General features: G+C 39.2%; 1 long non-coding RNA gene across 1 annotated transcript in view; it reads right to left on the bottom strand.

Annotated features, from left to right (window-relative positions):
* Positions 1-16,871: 16,871 nt before the first annotated feature.
* Positions 16,872-18,512, bottom strand: part of LOC140527174 (uncharacterized) — a 39,122-nt gene continuing 37,481 nt past the window's right edge. Inside the window, exons 2-3 of the long non-coding RNA XR_011974709.1 lie at positions 17,409-17,443; positions 16,872-16,974 (exon numbers count right to left, since the gene is read on the bottom strand). This is a non-coding gene — a long non-coding RNA (uncharacterized lncRNA). The remainder of the gene's footprint in view (positions 16,975-17,408; positions 17,444-18,512) is intronic.

Genomic DNA, 18,512 nt, shown 5'->3' with positions numbered 1-18,512 from the left:
CTCCAGATCCTGAGCACTGCACTCACTTCTATTCATTGGATCATACCAAAGGATTTAGACCTTTATGTTTGCTGTTCAGTCGTTTCAGTTGTGTTCAACTCTTTATGACCCCGTTTGGGGTTTTCTTGGCAGAAATATTGGAATAGTTTGCCATTTGCTTCTCCAGCTCATTTTACAGATGAGGAACTAGAGAATTCCAATCCAACCCCTTCATTTAAAGGTATGGGAGGTAATGAGGTAATGAGAGGTTGACTAGCTTGCACAATCTCACACTGGTAGTAAGTAGCTGAGTTTAGATTTTAACCTATCTCCTCTGACTCTGCACTTACTGACAAAATCTCATAGTAATCCTTGGTTTCTGTGTTATAAATCTGAGTTAAGTCCCAGATTAATATTGAAAGTCTCATGACATCCAAGTCCCTAAAGGTACAACAAATAAAAAAGCAATTTGGGGATACAGTTTGCAGTTCTATGGTCTGACTGGACAGATAAATATTTGTGGTTTTAAAATAGGTAACAGGTAATACCCAATACCTTATTACCTAAAATAGGTAATGCCCGATTTTAGGTCTTGTTGTCTTCTATTTGTGAAATAAGATGACAATGATTATAGCTAATATTTTACATAGTACTTGCCATGCCTTGTCTCATCTGATCCTCACAACAACTCTGCAATGCAGGTACTATTACTATTCCCTTTATAGAGATGAGGAAACTGAGGCTCAGGGAGGTTAAATGACTTGTCCAAGCTCGCACACCTAGAAGGTGTCTGAGTAGGACACAAACTCAGACTCTAAGTCCATCTACTCTGCCACTGCTTCATCAAAATCAAAATCACATGGTGCAGGCAGCATTTGGAGAGGAGCCTTGCTTCATCTCCTGGGAAATGGGGATGATAAGGGCACCTGTTTCCCCAGGGTGGTAGGGAAGCTTCAGTGAGAAGGTAGCTATCTCTAAATCTTGAGACTCTAGACTGTTATCAGTGAGGAGGAGGTAGAGAGAGAGAGGAAGAGGAGGAAGAAGAGGAGGAGAGGACAATTCAATTCCTCTGGTTTCCTGACCTGACAGACACCACACATCTGGGGGAAGCATCAGACAATCCTACATCCTCACACCTTGATTATTGCAACAGCCTGCTGGTAGGTCTGCCTGCCTCAAATCCCTCCCCACTCCAGTCTATCCTCCATGCAGCCATTAAGGTGATTTCCTAAGGGCTCAGGAGGAGAAAGTGAGGCTGGTGACCTTGCACAGCCCTCCTTCACTCAAAAAAAAGTCAAATGCAAATCATGTCCTCATTTCTCTGATGTCATGGTCTTCTTTGAAAACAAAGGAGTGAAAACAACCTGTGAGTAGACCAAGCTACCTGAGTGGGGTCCCAGGTAGCTGGGTAACCCAGTTCATCCTTTCCCTTCTGTCTCCCTCTCCTCTTCCTTTGGAATTTACTAGCTTGATGTCCTTCCTTCCTTCCTTCCTTTTCCCAAAACCTTAAATTCAGTTCGCTCTGAAGCCCTTAGTTGTCCCTCCCCAAACTCCACTTAAGGGCTGGCTTAGAGTGATTATCAATAATAACAGTTTCTCTTTCCCTCCTAGTTTGATTTAGTTTTTTTTCCTTTGACTCATTAAAAAGGCCATTCGCTGAATACTTCTTAAAAGTAGGCCTATTAAAGAGGCCTTAAAGAGGCCTATTCACTCAATGGGTGTTACCTCCCTCTAAGTAAGTAGGTGAAAAGGCCTAGTCTAAAAAGGTCAAGGTCTCCCATTGCATCCTAGGCCATCTCCAGTCATCCTGATGTCTACCTTCCAAGGGACTCAACTCTTGTGCTGGACAGAACTAATTGTTAGGATTTTTTTTGTCATATTGAGTCAAAATCTGTCTTACTTTAGCTACCACCAATAATTCCAAATTTTGCTTTTTTGGGGGTCAAATCTAACTCTGCTTTCTGAGAGACTTTCAAAAAATTATAAAGATACTTCCTTTTGAAGTATAGCAAAAGTGGACATTCAGTCAATTGTCTGTCTAAATGCATTCCTGAGGAGTAAAATTGTGCATTCCGTAGGGAAATTTTCACCGAGAAGTAGGGTTCCCTACTCCAGATCTCAGTCATAAGCCCTGGCTGGTCAGAGGGTGTTCAAATGGCTGAGCTGCTCTCCGATCTTCTTCCCTGGCCTCCAGCTTCAGCTCTTCCAGGGCATCTACTGGCCTTCTCTTCCCATCTCCAGAGGTCTCTATGCTGATTCAGGCCTGCATGTTAGCAGTCCACCAACAAAAAGCACAAGTGAAAGAAACAGGGAGAAAAGGAGAGATGACCCAGTAAACTACGTTTAAAGTTGTTCATTAATGCTAGCATCCCTCTTTTTTGCTGAAGCACTCAAGTCCTACCATTACCTATTTGAATCCCTCCAAGTCACATTTTGTGAAAGGTTTTCAAAATACCCATGCTTGGCTCCATTCGCTCTGGATGGCCTCCTAGATAAAATACTACTCCTCTATTTGGTTTTAAAGTCCTTCCTAATATGACTCCAGCCTACCTTTCTATACTTATTGTACATTTCTCTCCTTCACAGACTGTGCTCCAAAGTGTTCTACTTTCTGTTGCCTCAACACAGCGTTCCATCTCTGGTCTACATGCCTTTGAACAGGCTGTGTCCCCCATGCATGGATGGAAACAGAGACAGAGACAGAGACAGAGAAAGACAGAGAGAGAGAGAGAGAATTTGTATTATTACCCAAAAGAAATGCCCTAGTTTGGTTGCAGCTCAGAAAGAATCTGAGTAAAACAGTTTGCTTTTGCTTCAGGGGAAAAAATGATTAGATATGATCAGAAATTGACCAACATGTAGACATTCAGTGAAAATAAAATCTTTGAGTAATCATCTATTAATATTTGTCATAAAAATGCAATGTGCTGGGTTGTGTGTGTGTGTCTGTGTGTGTCTGTGTGTGTCTGTGTGTCTGTGTGTGTGCGCATTCACACATACCCCCGCAAGCTCTCATCAGTTTTCTTACCTTGGTTCAGAATTCTTTTGAAGACTATATCAATAAGTACAGTATATATCTCTGCACAGAATTGGGTGTCTACCTATGTTCCTTGAGGGCTCCCTGCATATTGACTAACTTTATATGTATGCAGAATGCTCTGGACTAGAATTGGTTTTCCCCGGAGCATGCAATTTTATACATACTCCTTGCTGTGAAGAATCATTTGTTTATTTTCTGAAGATAATCCAAATGAGTATCAGCGGTCAGTGAAGGTGCACCTCTTTATAGTATATATGCTCACTTATGTTTTATGTGTATGTACATGTGCTCACATGTGTGTTTCATATATATATATAACATTGTATGTTCACATTTTACATTTTGCCTTATCAACTCATTTGGCTATGTTTCTATTTCATTTCTCCACCCCCACTCTGGAGTAAACTATAACTACTGCACATGCAGCCCTTATATTTCATGTCTTGATGGGCACAAAAGGAATGGTTTCAAAATGATATTTTGAAAAATAAATTTTGAAATAATAAAATGGTCTTCTGAATAAGAATTAGAAAATCTTTTAAGCAAGAAAGGGTAAGAGAGCACAAGGCTTGAAGTTATTGCTAGTTACATTACTCTGGGAAAGTCATTTAACCTCTAAGGAACTCTAAAAAGTCTTGGGCTTCGGGTCAGTCACACCCAAGCTGTGTGACCATGAGCCAGTCAAGTGACCTGTTAGGGTCCCTGAAAACTAAGATGATAAGTTAGAAAAGAGTTGTTCATTTTCATGAGGGAGGAGGAGGGGAGGAGTTGTTTCCTGCCCCAACAAAACCACTAACCAAAACAAAAGAGAACCAGGGAGAAGGGACATTTGAGAATTTCTTGTTCTCAGTCTAGAATTCAAACTTAGAATGTTAGATGTTATCAGTGTGCGTACACATGGGGTCAAGGGTATATTTCAATACACCACACATCTGTGATTTCTCTGGTGTGGAGATTTCCTTCACAACCCCTCGAAGTCTTAGGAAATGGTATCTCAGAGTTGTTCTGGAAGAAAAATCCATCCCCCTATATTCACCCTGATGATGAACCTCTCTGAACTTCATTAACCTGGTACAAGGATGAGAGACTCAGTTCAGCTCTACATCTACAACATGTCACTATTTTTTGTTGGGCATAGAGATGACCCTTGGCTCTTCAAGGCTCCATTGCCTTAAAGATCAAAAACTCCGGTAGATCCTCCCAATCTGAGATGGTTTCAAGTATGAACCTAGGGATGGACTATGTATAATCCAGCCGAACTGGCTTCCTGATAGAATCTCATACACAATACTCTATCTCTCATCTCCATGACTTTGCACTGACTAATTCTATTCTTGGAATTTTCTTCCTCCTCATCTCTACCTCTTAGAATCCCTGTTTTTCTTCCAGACTCAATTCAAACACCACCTCCTTCTGTAGGAGGTCTTTTTTTGCTCTCTACCCCCCAGTTCCTAATGCCTCCACATCACAGATATAAGGGTACCTCAAATTTGTACTATGTATGTTTTTATGTACCTATGTGTTTATATAGGGGCAGCTAGGCAGCTCAGTGGAGGGAGTGCCAGCCTTGGAGTCAAGAGGAACCAAGTTTAAATCCAGCCTCAGACACTAGCTGTGTGACCCCAGGCAAGTCACTTAACCTTGTTTGCCTCAGTTTCCTCATCTTAAAACGAGCTAGAGAAGGAAATAGCAAACCATTAGAGTATCTTTGCCAAGAAAACCTCAAATGGGGTCACAGAGCCAGATGCAACTCATCAACAAGACAAAAAAATATGCCTGCATGTTTTCTCCTCTATTAGAATATAAGCATATAAATCAATCCGCAGCACAGTAGGTGCAAGATAAATGCTGCTGTTTGATTTATATGCCTCTTATCCAAAAACCAGCTTCCCTAAATGCAGAGAAATTTGTCACAATGTTGACCAAAAGGAGACAAACATTTTAAGACACAGCAATTCCTGAATATCATCTACTAAGAAGCTATGACCTGCGTCAGTGGAGGGACCTCTGTCTCAGATAAAAAAACAGCTCCTCCAAGTATTCAACTTAAATCACTTCTCCCCATTAGTTGGGAATCAATTTCTTTTCCCTCAAGCAAACTACAGGAGAACAATGTTTCCCAATATTTAGCTTTCAGTTCAGCTTGGAGATACCTACTGTGAAAATGAAAGTTATGCCCAGGAACTCAAGATACCCTCAAAAAGGTATACCATTGATTAACTTCTTGTCTCTGGAGGATAGAAAGCATTTTAGTTAGTGGAGTCCTACAACATCAGCAACTGTACAGATTCAAAGAATTTCCTGCCAAGAACTACAGAACTGGACCTTTAACATACAGGAGAACCACAGTATGTGTTTAGAGAGTTCTCATTAAAGAATCATTTTCCTCAGTATTGTCCTTCCCTATAATCACATACCATCAATGACAGTCCAACAGAGGGCCTGGAGCCTGATTCAAAAAAATTAAGAAACTCACAACTCAGGGAATAAACAAGCATACAGACAAGATAGAAAGAAGAAAAAAGGAAAAATCTTTCAGGATCAATGTATATTTGATTCTAGGAAGAGCTCTGGACTCTAAAGCTTTATAACTCTGTGACCTCGGGCAGGTCACCATAAGCTCATTTCCTCATCTGTGAAATGGAGATCATTATACTTGGACAACCTACCTCAAATGGTTATTATAAATGGTTTTGTAAACTGCAAAATACTAAGTAAAGAAAAATTACTATTGCTCTTATTAGAATAAAGTTCTCTGATGTTAGAGGAAAATATACAATTCAGTTACCTTTGATAAGAATCCATTTATTTGTCTATTTTGTTCTGAAGATTAAAAAAAAAATGAAAAAAATCTCTTCCCTCAAGAAGCTTATATTCTAGTAAAGGAAAACAATATATCTACAGATATAGATACAAAATATAGATAAAAACATGTACAAATGATAGGCAGAATAATTTATCCATAATGTATAAAGGGTATCCCCAAAATCTTGGGACAGTTTTAGGCTTTAATATCCTTGAAGACCACTTGGAGAGGCCATTCACAAGAGTCCGTCCTTAAGTCCCTTCACCTGGCTGTTTCCTTTTTCCTAACTGCATGTGGTAAAATAGTAAGTGTCCTGGACTTGGGGTCAGAAGACCTGGGTTCATACCCTAGCTCTGACACTTAATACCCAGATGAGCATGGAGAAATCATTTCACCTCTAGGAGCCTCAGTTTCTATGTCTGTAAAATGAGAGAGTTGGTTTAGATGACCTATGAAGTCTCCTCTAGCCCTAAATATATGATCCTATGATTCTCTGGTGGAATCAATCTTGTAATAAAGGAAATAAAATTAGCATGATTTATTTTGATCCACAGTGGCTCCTACCAAGTAATTTCATTTCTAAATGTTTATAAGCCAATTATTGAATAAGAAGTATACCAATAATCAACACTAAACTTATCAGATCATTGGTGAACATACCTTTCCTCCCCTTTCTGGAAAACCAAAACACTTCTTCATTCTTTCCAGCATCTCCAAATCTCCATGATCCCTTGTAAAATCATCAGTAGTATTTCACTAAGCACATTGGCAAGGTCTTTCAGGTACCCTCAGGGGGAATTCACCTGGACTTTCAGAAATAGACTAAGCTAAAACTACTACTTGATCTCTCACCATCTTCTCTCGAAGTTGGGTCTTTCATTCTCTCTCAACTATGATTTTTATTATTAGTTTATTTTCTGAGCTGCATCTCAATTTTTAAAATGTCCCAACCTTATTTCTAGCATCTTTATGTTTGCTTTCATTATTTCTGCTGTTTGCAATAGCTCTGAATTCAGTCGACTCTGCAGTTTCATTAATATGCTGTTTACTCCCTCTTGCAGATCCAAAAGTCAAAAGCATTTAATTTCTTTTTATCTACATCTTCACAATAAAGGTGATCTGTGAACTGGGAGCAAAGGTAGACAACGTTTAGAGGATGGCAGAGAAGACTTGGTCAAAGACTATTCCAAAAGGTTGAGTTATACAAAAATTTCCGGCCCTTGAAGACTTCTAGCCCCAGCAATATAAACAATTAACCAAAATCATTGCAAGGCCCCTAGCTGCCACTTGAGCTTGGGGAGAACTACAGAGGTATGAAAAATTATAAAAATACCTACTTCCTGACTAATTAGGCTCCATTATGAAATATGATTGTAGAAATGACAAAGTGAGAAAAGCAGAACAAAGAAAATAACACACATGATGAATACAACAATGGGGCCATGTGATTATAATGATCAAGTCTGTCCCACAGAAAAGTAGAGAAAACACAACTTCCTCCCTCTTTTTGAAGAAATGGGGGCCTCTGGGTGAACGATATTGAACGTACTATCATACATGGTTGCTAATTTGATAGATTTTGCTAAACTAGTTTTGGTTTTCCCTTTTTTTAGTCTTTGTAAAAAGCCAGGGCTGGCTGGCTGGATAGGCTACTGGAGAAAGATTCAGAAATGAAGGTGACATTAAAACATACCAATAAAAGATGATCTTAAACAAAGAAAAATGGTCAAAAAAATCACAGCATCTCCAAGACAGAGACAAGAGAGCATTTAGTCCAACCACAGCTGAAATATGAATCTTTCTACAGCATTCCCCCAAAACGGTTTTTCAGCTTCTGCCAGAAGACCTCCAGGAAAGAGGAAACTTAGTCCCTCTCCAGTTAGCCCTCTCCAGTTCCTCTTTGGAACAATTCTAATTACGAGGACATTCTTCCTTATGTGGACTCCAAATATACTTCCCTCTAGTTTCCACCTGTTGGTCACAACTTTTTTCTCTGTATCTCAGCAACTCAAAGATGAAAAAGCATTCAGAAGTCATCCAGTCTAAGGACTCTAGAATTTCCTCTACCACATCCCCAGTAAATGGTCTTCTAGTTTCCACATGAAGGACCCTGATGAGGAGGGATCAGCTGCTTTCTGAACCAGTAGGTTTCACTTTGGGGTAGTTCTGGTTCTTAATATCAAGCCTACATCTGCCTCTTTATAGTTCAGTCATCACTCTTAATTCTGTTTCCTGGGGCCAAGAAAGATACATATAATTTGTCTTCCATATTACAAAACCCTTCAAATATTTGAAAGAGAATCCACATGTATACACACACACACACACACACACATCTTCTCTTCTACAGTCTGAATAATAGCTAAAATAGCTGGCACTTTTATAATGCTTTCTATGTACTAGGCACTGTGTTAAGCACTTTGCAAAAATTATCTCATTTGATCCTCACAACAATCCTGGGAAGTAGGTGCTACTATTATCCCCATTTTACTGACAAAGAAATTGAGGCAAACATAGGTTAAATAACTTGCCCAACGCCAAACAGCTAAGTAGGTGTCTGAGACCAGGTTTGAACTCAGGTCTTCAGACCTCCAGATCTGGTGCTCTAATCCACTGCTCTACCTAGCTGCACATAAGTCAGAGCATCATCTTCTCAATTTCCTTCATCCTCTGGATCTAATCCATCTTCCACATGATAGCCCTTCAAATATTAAAGGAGAGAGGATCTCTACTTTCAAAAGTTTCTCTCCAATTTAAATATCCCTAGTCTCTTCAACAAATCCTCAGTCCCTTTACTGGAATATATTTCTTCTCTGGTAAATTCCTTTAAAAACTTCTTCAAATGCTCCTTTCTCTATTAAGACTTCATTGATTCCTTCCACTGGTAAAAATGTCTTCTCCCTTGGACCTCCCACAATACCTTGTTTTGCCTTTACCTAATGCATTCATCATATTGGAATGTAAGCTCATTGGAAGTGTTCTAGAACTGTTCCATTTTATCGTTTCCTTCCTAATATGTGGTTCTCAAAACTGAACACAATATTCACAATGTGGGCCTGACCAAGGGTACTATAGTGGGACTGTGAATAATCATTCAGTTCAATTCAATTCAATTCAACTCAACAAATAGTAATAAAGCACTAGTAATGTGCAAAGCCTCATGGCAATCACTGAGAAACATACAAAGTTTAGCCTGAGGTATGGCCTCTACCTGTATTGGCCTTTTAGTCTAATAGGAGATATGACACTAACACATATGAAGGCAATATACATCATATTAATCAACAAGAATTTAAATGCCTACTACGTAGCAGGCATCATACTAGGTCCAAGGGATAGAAATATGAAGAATTAAACTTGCTACTCACAATGAGCTTACATTCTAATAAAATGAATGCATTAGATAAAGGCAAAACAAAGCATTGTGGGAGGTCCATGGGAGAAAGCTTTTTACCAATGGAGAAGATCAATGAAGTCTTGACAGAGGAGGGAGCATTTGAAGTGGGTTTTAAAGGAATTCAGCATGGAAGGAATATATTCCTGACATAATGAACAGCGTGAACAAAAGCCAGAGTTGGTTAAATATGTTCTAGATACAGAAAGTGACCGATGGGGCTAGAATAAAGGATAGCAACATGAAATAAGGCTTGTTAAGTACAGTGACATAAGATTTCAGAGGTCCTTGAATGCCAGGCAAAGGAAGGTTTCCTTCAAGAAACAAAGCCAAGCCACTTAAGATTTGCTATATGAACAGACTGATTCATAAGGAAGTTAATTTTGGCATCAGTAGAAAGCACAATTTGAAAGGGGAAAGAGAAGGGCAGCAGGACAGTCTGTTTGAAAGTTATTACAATTGTAATGTAAGCTCTCTTCTCATTTTCAGGTACCTTTCCAGTCTTCCCTAGGAGATTATAAAATAGTAAGCCTAATTTCTGTTAATAGAAAAAAATTTATTAGCACAAAAATAATTAAGTCCTTTTAGAAATATAATTCTAATGAATAATTCTCAGTTGTTTCTTACCGCTAGAGGGGTTACATCATGCTAACACATCCCCACCCTGGGCCGCAGTCTGCCTTGTGACAAAGGGCTACCATGAGACTGCAAAGCTACCTAGTCTCTATGCCAATCAATCAATAAGCATTAATTAAGTATTTCCTATGTGCCAGGTACTCTGGTGGGCCCTTGTGATAAAGGCAAAAATGAACCAGTTTCTGATTTCCTAGAGTTTATAGTCTATCTGGGGGAACAACATGTACATGTGAAATTTCATACAAAATATATGAAACTTTAGTCTCATTAGCTTCATACTATCCTTGATTAACTGAGCTAAGGAGACAAAATAAATCTAGTAGAAAAAACAGTTGCCTCTAGATTAATTTGCAAACCTATTGAAAAAATAAATGAGCCTATGGAACTAGCATGTTCAACTAAATTAATGTCCCACAATAGCCACTTCTCTAAGTTTTAAGATACTTCATTTTTAAGATTTTAAGTTTTAAAGTTGGAAATTAAATGTCTTCTTATTCACTGAACATCATGTTATTTACTCCTACTGTATTCAGAATAAGTCTCACCCACTTCTCTAGGTGATGGTCAAAGCTAAAAGTTGAAATGAGACAGATGACTCAAAACAGCCTCCAACTCAAATTTTTACTGAACTGTGGAAGTTAGTAAATTCATACAAGAGAAGCCCACATTTGCCAAAAAAAAAAAAAAATCCAGCTAGCTAAACCCAAAATGCCTTTTTTTTAACCTCCATAATCCATAAAATCTAATCATGTCAACCCAGCCTAAGTTATCCAGATGACAGCAGAAGGAAATTCTATTGTGGACAGGAAAGGAAGAGAGAATTAAAAAGAAATAAGATAGAAAAGGAAGGCAAGGAGAGAGGAATTTATAGAGAGAAAGTAGAGAAGAGAGGAGAAGAAAACCAAGGACAGGAGAAGAGGAAAGAGGAGAGGAAAACAAAAGAGAAGAAAGAGCTCTACTCTGCAGCATCATGTCTCTGATTACAAAATTTGACAAGTTCATTGAACAAATTTATTTAAGTATACATATCAAAGCTCTCTCTGAGTGTACCCCACCCCCACTCAGTTGGGGTAGCATTGAGCTCTTTCAAAAAGGACAGACTCCTTTAACCAAAGACTGGCAAAAGTCTCCAGTTTTATTTCCTCTTTGAGGGCTTTGAGGTGGTGGTATTATTGGTGGTGGTTTCACTTCCCAGGGAGCAGATGGGAGTGCAGAGGGGTATTGTCTGTCATTCATTTTATTTGTCTATCCTTTCTAGTCCACAGCCTGGTCACCTCAGTGTGACAACTCACTCTAAGTGACAGTGACCAGCTAGTACATTTCCCAAATCTTCATCTCTAGGGCTTATGGCCATTTGTTCAATGATTACAGAATAACCCTGGGGTTCAGGGTTCCTCAGTATTTTAAATTCTAAGTTTCTCCTGTGGGTTTTATACAAATAAGCAACTGGGAAAACAAAACACTGAGATAAGTCCATTGGCTCTACTGCTTTCCTGGCTTTAGCAATCACTTACTCAAAGTCTAACATTGTATATGTCCTTGACCCTTACAACCTATAAATTTACCAAATCTGAAAGGGGCACACCCTTGCATATACATTTTTTATATATGTATACATAGGCATATCATGTACATATACATGTGGATACCATGTACCTATATATATGTATATATATACACACACACATATATATGCATATACATTTGTACATATGTAAATTCTAGAAATAGACTAAAATTGGGACTCTCTGAAAGCTCTCCTGCCTGTCTTTGCTCCTTCAATAGCAGGTCCTTTTTTCAGCTAGGCCACCCACTGCTGGGTTGCGCTGTTGTATGAAGAGTACCACCAGTTTCACATACTTTAAGTACAGATCAAGTGTTTTTACTGGGAATAATTTGCTAACTGTGAGCTAAATGATTCAACCTTTCTGTGATCAATTACACTGCTCATCACAAATACTAGGCACTTACTGCTCCCCTGGGCTTCACTAGATCACTAAGGAAAGTTTGGTTTTATCTTGAGGTTTACTGCTATTAATCATTTTTTTTTACTTGGTACCAACTCTCACAAATCTGTCTAGCATGGTCTCCTTTCTCAATCCAGGATCAGCCTCCCCCATTTCCAGACCAAAAAAAAGGCAGAAATAACTTATTCTTAGATAAACTAAATCCAATGTTGTCCACTACTATGGGAAAATATCTTACCAAGGATACAAAATCCATGCACAATTTTTCTCTGTTACAAGGCCAGAAAATGTGTTGTGTCACCCACACTAGACTAGAGAATCCTACAACCACCCTAAGGCTAAAAGGGCCCTGAGCTCATCAAGAAGTAAAGTGAGAAGAGGACTGGTTTTGTTTGCTAAGTCATAGGTTCAATTCCCAGCTCTGAGACTAACACCCAAAGAGGTTGAATGAATTAATTACTCAAGATCATACTGCCAATTAGCGACAGAACCAGAGCTAGAATCTTGTTCTTCAGACTCTTTGTTCAGTGTTTTTTCTGCTGTACTATGATGATCTTAATTTCTCATAGCTTTGGTTTCCTCATCTATAAAATGAGAGAGAGGCACGTTTATATAGAGGAATGAGCGCTTGATTTAGCGTGGGGAAACTTAATATGCCACCTTCGGGGGATCTCTCTAAACTTCATAAATGAAATGTAAATAGATATCTAAGGTCTTTGCCCATTCTCAAACCAAAGATGTTGGGGTCCACTTCAAACCACTATATATTCTAAAGGATTTTTTCCTGTAATAATTCTATGAAAACATAGAGAAGTCTGTAAGTAATTCAATTCAATAAACATTAATCAAGTACTTACTCTATACTAGGCACAATACTAAAAAGACAAAAGCAAAACCATCCCTGCCCTCAAGGAGCTTATATTCTCTGGGTCTGGGAGGGAGAAAGGATACAACATATTCACAGAGAAGTAAATACAAGGTAGGTTGAGGAAAGAGAGAATACTCACAACTGAGGGAATTGAAGAAGGCACCTAAGTTGAAGAGCTGGACCCTAAGTGATTCTTAAAGGATGATGAAATATCTAAGCAGAATCAAGGATGGAAGGCTATGACAGTACAAATTTTCTGCCCAGGAAGCAATCCTAGTCAATTACCATGACAATGAACAGAATCTTACCTGACGCATGGCATTGCTCTGCATCCTGGAATTATCCTCCATGCCTTAACCTGGGAATCTGCTGTGAGGGCCCCCACTTTAAAGGTAATGAGTTAATATGGTATGGCTCATTCATGAACTGCCCCTGCTTTTACAACAGCCTCCCTCTTTCTTGCTCTCCAGTGAAATCGAACAGCTGGTGGTATTTATTAGCTGCTACTTCTCTTTTATGAGGTAATTCAGGGGGAAAAAAAAATTGTTCCTCCTTCCTTCCAGGGCAGGATAAGAGAGAGAAAGAGGAAAAGGTTAAGGTTGTGTTTACCTTCCTTAGTGCTGTTTTTCCTTACTTCCTCAAAATAAAAAGCAAACAGCTATTGACTAGCATATGATTAACCAAAGAAGTGCTAGGCAATAGCAGGCACTGCTAAAACAAGAGTTCTGAGTACATAGGAAAGGATTCTAATAGGAGAATGAAAGTAATTACTGTCCAGTCAACTCAATTCTTTCCACCAAAACTGCCCTCTCCCGTTACCATTGATCTCTTAGCTGCCAAATCCAATGGCCTTTTCTCTATGCTCACTCTCTTTGACCTGTAGCCTTTGACACTCTTGATCAACATCTCTTCCTTAATACCCTCTTCTGTCTAGGTTTTGGGGACATCATTCATTCCTGTTTCTCCTCTTTCTCTGCTTCCTTTGCTGGATCCTTCTCCATATAAAGCCCTCTAACCATAAGTATTAGTCAGGGTTCAGTCCTGGGCCCTCTTTTCTTCTCCTTCTATACTACTTCATCTGGTGATCTCATCAATTCCCATGGATCTAATTACCATCCCTATGCTTTAGATTTTCAAATTCTCAAATCTGCCTCTCCTGCCCTCAGACACTCTACTAATCTCCAAGTTCATATCTGCTTTTCAGATATTTCCAATTGAATGTCCAATCTTAAATTCAATATGTCAAAACTGAACTCATTATCATTCTCCCTAAACATTCCCCCACTTCTACCTTCCAAATGACCAGGTGAGATCTAAGCATTCCACACAACCATCCAGCTTCCCTGGAGTGTTTCTGAGGTCAGCCTGACCTCTACCGTGAGCTTTTCAGGTTAGACAATTTTCTAGCCACATAAAGCTAGGTTCCAACAATATTAATAAATGATAAATAATAATCCACAAAGGCAAGGTTGAAAACATATCATAAAATAATAGGGCACTAGACCTGAAATGTCCAAACTTTTCATTTTATCTTAATGAAACTTCCATCTAAATGACTCTAGGAAACTTGGTGACCTTTGATAGGAAAGTTAGATTTAAAGGCCTCTTATAATCTTGAATACAGAAAGTTGATTGAAGTCACTTGACCTAGGTCCAGGACAAGATACTTAACATCGGTGATACTTATCTGTAAAATGGTGGGAGGGATTATCCAGGGAGGAAGAAAACTAGAAAATCACTTCCAACTCTAATTCCTATGAGACAGAGAGACCCTAACTTATTAGTCTTCATCTGGTGCCTAGCTGCCACTGTGATCTTGGACATATCTCAACTGCTAGGATCTTCTGGTTTTGTTTTGTGAGTAAAAGACAAGGATTGAAATAGATGTTCTCCAAGGGTCCATCCAGCTGTGTCATTCTGTGATACCACATTCATTTAGTCACATGCTTCAAAGAGGAACTGAGTTGTTCCTGCATAGATGGATCGATCACCTTTGGACTTTCTTGTTAAAACCAATGATAAGAATAGCCAGCTAATAAAGAATAAGAGGGAGAGAGAAAGAGGGAAAGAGAGAAATTCAGAGGAATGGAAAAATTTGAAGGGACTTAGGGAAGTGCTTTAGTCCATTCCTTGACAGGCAAGAGTATAATCAAACATAAACAGCTATAAGACTGCTGATACTGCTACAAAGGGCAAAAATTGCCTCCCACCTAAAATTTCCAAATGACTCATGATGTAAAATCCCATCCACATCCAGAGAAAGAACTATGGAGTCAGAACACAGAATGAAGCAGACTATTTTTTCTTTTGTTATGTTTGTTTTGTTTTGTTTTTCTCATGGTTTCTCCCATTCATTTTAATTCTTCTATGCAACCTGACTAATGTGAAAATGTATTTAATAGGAATGTATGGGTAGAGCTCATGTAAGATTGTATGCCATCCTGGGGAGGGAGGGGGGAAAATATGGAACTTATGGAAGTGATTGTTGGAAATTGAAAACAAATAAATTAATGAATTTTGGGGGGAAAGGGCTCCCAACTCCAGTGTATTCCACCTACTAACATCAAGTACTGGTTTGCTAATTAGTGGAAAGAGGATGGTGTAGAGAAGTCTCTCAAAATATGGTCTTGCATCTTCAGCCAGCCTTCTGACTGCTCTCCACACATGACACCACATCTCCTCTCTGAATGCTTTTGTACTTTGTCCTCATTGCCAGAAAGGTTCTCCCCTCATCTACCACCTCTTCTAATCTTTGGTTTCCTTCACAACTCAGTTCAAGCACCACCTTCTTCGAGGGGCCTTTCCCAATCCCCCCACCTGCTAGTCCTGTTCCCTGCTCCCCCACCTTGGCCAAGTTACCTTGTATCTGTTTTATATGTACTTATATATGTATATGTATGTTTTGTCCCCTGTCAGAATTTTTGTACCTGGGGGGCAGTGATTTTTCGCTTTGTTTTTGTATCCCCGGTGCCTATTACAGTACTAGCACATAGCATGTTCCTAATAAATGCTGATTTCTTCCACAAGCTCTTTACTTCCTTATGCTGTGTAGAACCACTTCTAAACATCTCTTAACTCTTCTGCTTCTGAAAGTAGAAGATAATTTACCTAGAGACCCCAGCAAGGCGGCTAGGTACGAAGATCCTTTATTAGGGTTGCCCTTTCCTCCATCCCTTTCCTGTCCAGACCCCATGCCTGGGTTTTTGCGGGAAGAACATGATGGATGCTCACATTTCTTTGATGAATTGGGGGCCTCAGCTACAACCCTTATGATGAGACGCACATCCACTAGACCTTACCAACTCTACACTCACAGTGTCCTAAGGTCCTCCAGGCCAGCTTCTACTTACTGCAGACCTGCAACTATTGCCTTCTTACCTTCCAATTACCTTCTTACCTTAAGCAAGGACCTTACCAATCTATCCACCCCACCAACCACACCCTTAAGACTTTCAGGCCTATACAACTGTCCTGCAGCTAAGCTTTCTTTTATGTGTGTTCGGTTACTCTTCAGTTTTGTCTGACTCTTTATGACCCTATTTGGAGTTCTCTTGGCAAAGAAACCGGAATTGTTTGCCATTTTATTCTCTGGGTCATTTTACAGATGAGGAAACTGGGGCAAACAGAATTAAGTGATTAGGCCAGGTTTCTACCTGATTCTACCAAATCTGAGACCAGATTTGAACTCAGGTCTTCCTGACTCCAGACCCAGCACTTTTTCCACCATGCCACCTAGATGCTCCTGTTTCATGTGCAGTCACCACCAGCTAGAGTGGGTCTCCTTGAGAGAAGGGACTATCTCAGTTTTTCTATTAATTATCCTCAGAACTTAGCACCATACTTGGCACATAACAAGTACTTAAGAAACAATTTTTATTCATTCATTCATAGTAGCTGAAGTGCCTATAGCACTGAAGCTGAAAACTTAACTTACCTAGTATTCATTTAAAAACATGTGTCAACCAACTGTTCCTTAGGCTGGTATTTTGTGGGTTGTTTGTTTTAGAACTGGAAAGAATGTTACAACCTGAGCCTTTTAAAGATGAAGCCTAGTGACAGATCCCAAAGGACAGAGCCAGAATTTGAACTTGATTTTCTGTTTCCAAATCTAGAGGTCCTTCCCTTTGTTGCACTCCTCCAAATGCTACTGTATTCCACAAAACCTCTGTACTCACTCCTTTACTCACTGAAAGAGACAGCTGTTCAATCTCTCCCATCTTCATCCGGCTCACCCTCCTCTTCATCAGTCTTCCATAGCTGACCCATGTTCTGCCTTCTTCATCACTGATCCAATCAGTGGGCAAAAATGAATTAATCTTTATTTCTCCCTCCAATCTCTCCCTCTCTCTTCCTCTTCTGAGTTCCACCTTGATGTTGACTGCTAGGTAAAATTCTATCTAGCTCTATGGAATAATCTGAGAGACAGAAAAATAACCTGATTCTTTTCTAAAAATTTAGCAGCAACCTCAGAGGTATTGTGTCTGTGAATGCCCAGTAAAGAACCTTTTCATGAGAGTTATTTTATGTGAGAAAGCAGTTAAGCAGAAAGGTACTTGGCTGTTCCTTCTAAATGAAAATTTTCAATTAGTCTGAAGAAGTTAATTACACTATCCTTTAATAACTGCACTTGTAATTCTAAAAGTCCTCTGTTAATTGATTCAACCATATGCCCCAAACCAACCATCTAAAAGCAGGTAGGAAAGACAATGAAACTTTACCATAAGAAATGTCCTCTTCTTTCTTTGAGCATGTGCTGTCACAGGCATGGGAGACATGTATGGAAGAATTATAGAGAACTTTAGCTGATAGCATTCAGTTGGTGGGGAGACATGAGAAATGCATACTATACATCAAACAAGCTTTCACAAGAAGAGCCTGTGCCGAACACGACTGCTAGCAGAATGCATCTTCTGCAACAGCTTTTTGGGGGGAAAATGTAATTCCAGGGAGGCTTTACAGACAATGAAAAAGGGACAAACAAATCTACTTTTTTCCCCTTCTTTATTAAGTATAGGTGGTGTAAAAGAGATTCTGCAAACAGCAGCTTTCCTGACTCATAAAACAAGTTGGTGAAAGTGAACCTAGTTTCTTTGGGCAATAGGTCTCATAGCCACAGGAATAAATATAGTACTTTAAGATTTATGAAGCACTCTACTCCCAACAACCCAGCGAGGAAAGGAGTGCCAATTTTTCTCTCTCTGTTTTATAGAGGAGGAAACTGAGGCCCAGAGAGCAGAAAGTATTTTCCAAGGTCACATAGCTAGAAAGTGATTAATGTAAGATTCAAAGCTCAATGTCACCTCCGCTACCAGACACTATTCCTCTAGCCAACCCATTCCACTATGAGATTCTACAATAAATAGCCAACCAGGTCAGCTATATAATGCTAAACTTTCTAGTTCTAGACCCAGGAATGCAGCTGTAACTGAAGCTACACTTCAACTGACCACTCAGAGGGAACCCAGAACTTCCCTCTCACTGGACCTCTCAAGGTACAAGCTTGTGTAATGTTAATTATGTTAACACAAATTAAAAATCTCCACCCTTTAATGGGCCTGCCCATTAAGGGAAGCTAGATTAGGGGACATTCGTTTTGTAGGGAGGCCCACACCTTTTGTTGATTTCTAATGAGGCACTGGTTCTCAAGGGTCTTGATATCCTCTGGCTCTGAAAAGTGTATATGCATATATATGTATATATATATATATATATATATATATATATATATATATATATATATATATATATATATATATATATATATACACACACGCATATACTCTGAGGTGAGGTTTTACTTTGGGGCTTACTCATTGGAAGTG

The sequence above is a fragment of the Notamacropus eugenii genome, chromosome 1 (genome assembly GCF_028372415.1).
Source record: "Notamacropus eugenii isolate mMacEug1 chromosome 1, mMacEug1.pri_v2, whole genome shotgun sequence".
NCBI classification, from domain to species: domain Eukaryota; kingdom Metazoa; phylum Chordata; class Mammalia; order Diprotodontia; family Macropodidae; genus Notamacropus; species Notamacropus eugenii.
Note: the sequence above shows the minus strand (reverse complement) of the source record. Positions and strands in the feature narration are given on the sequence as shown.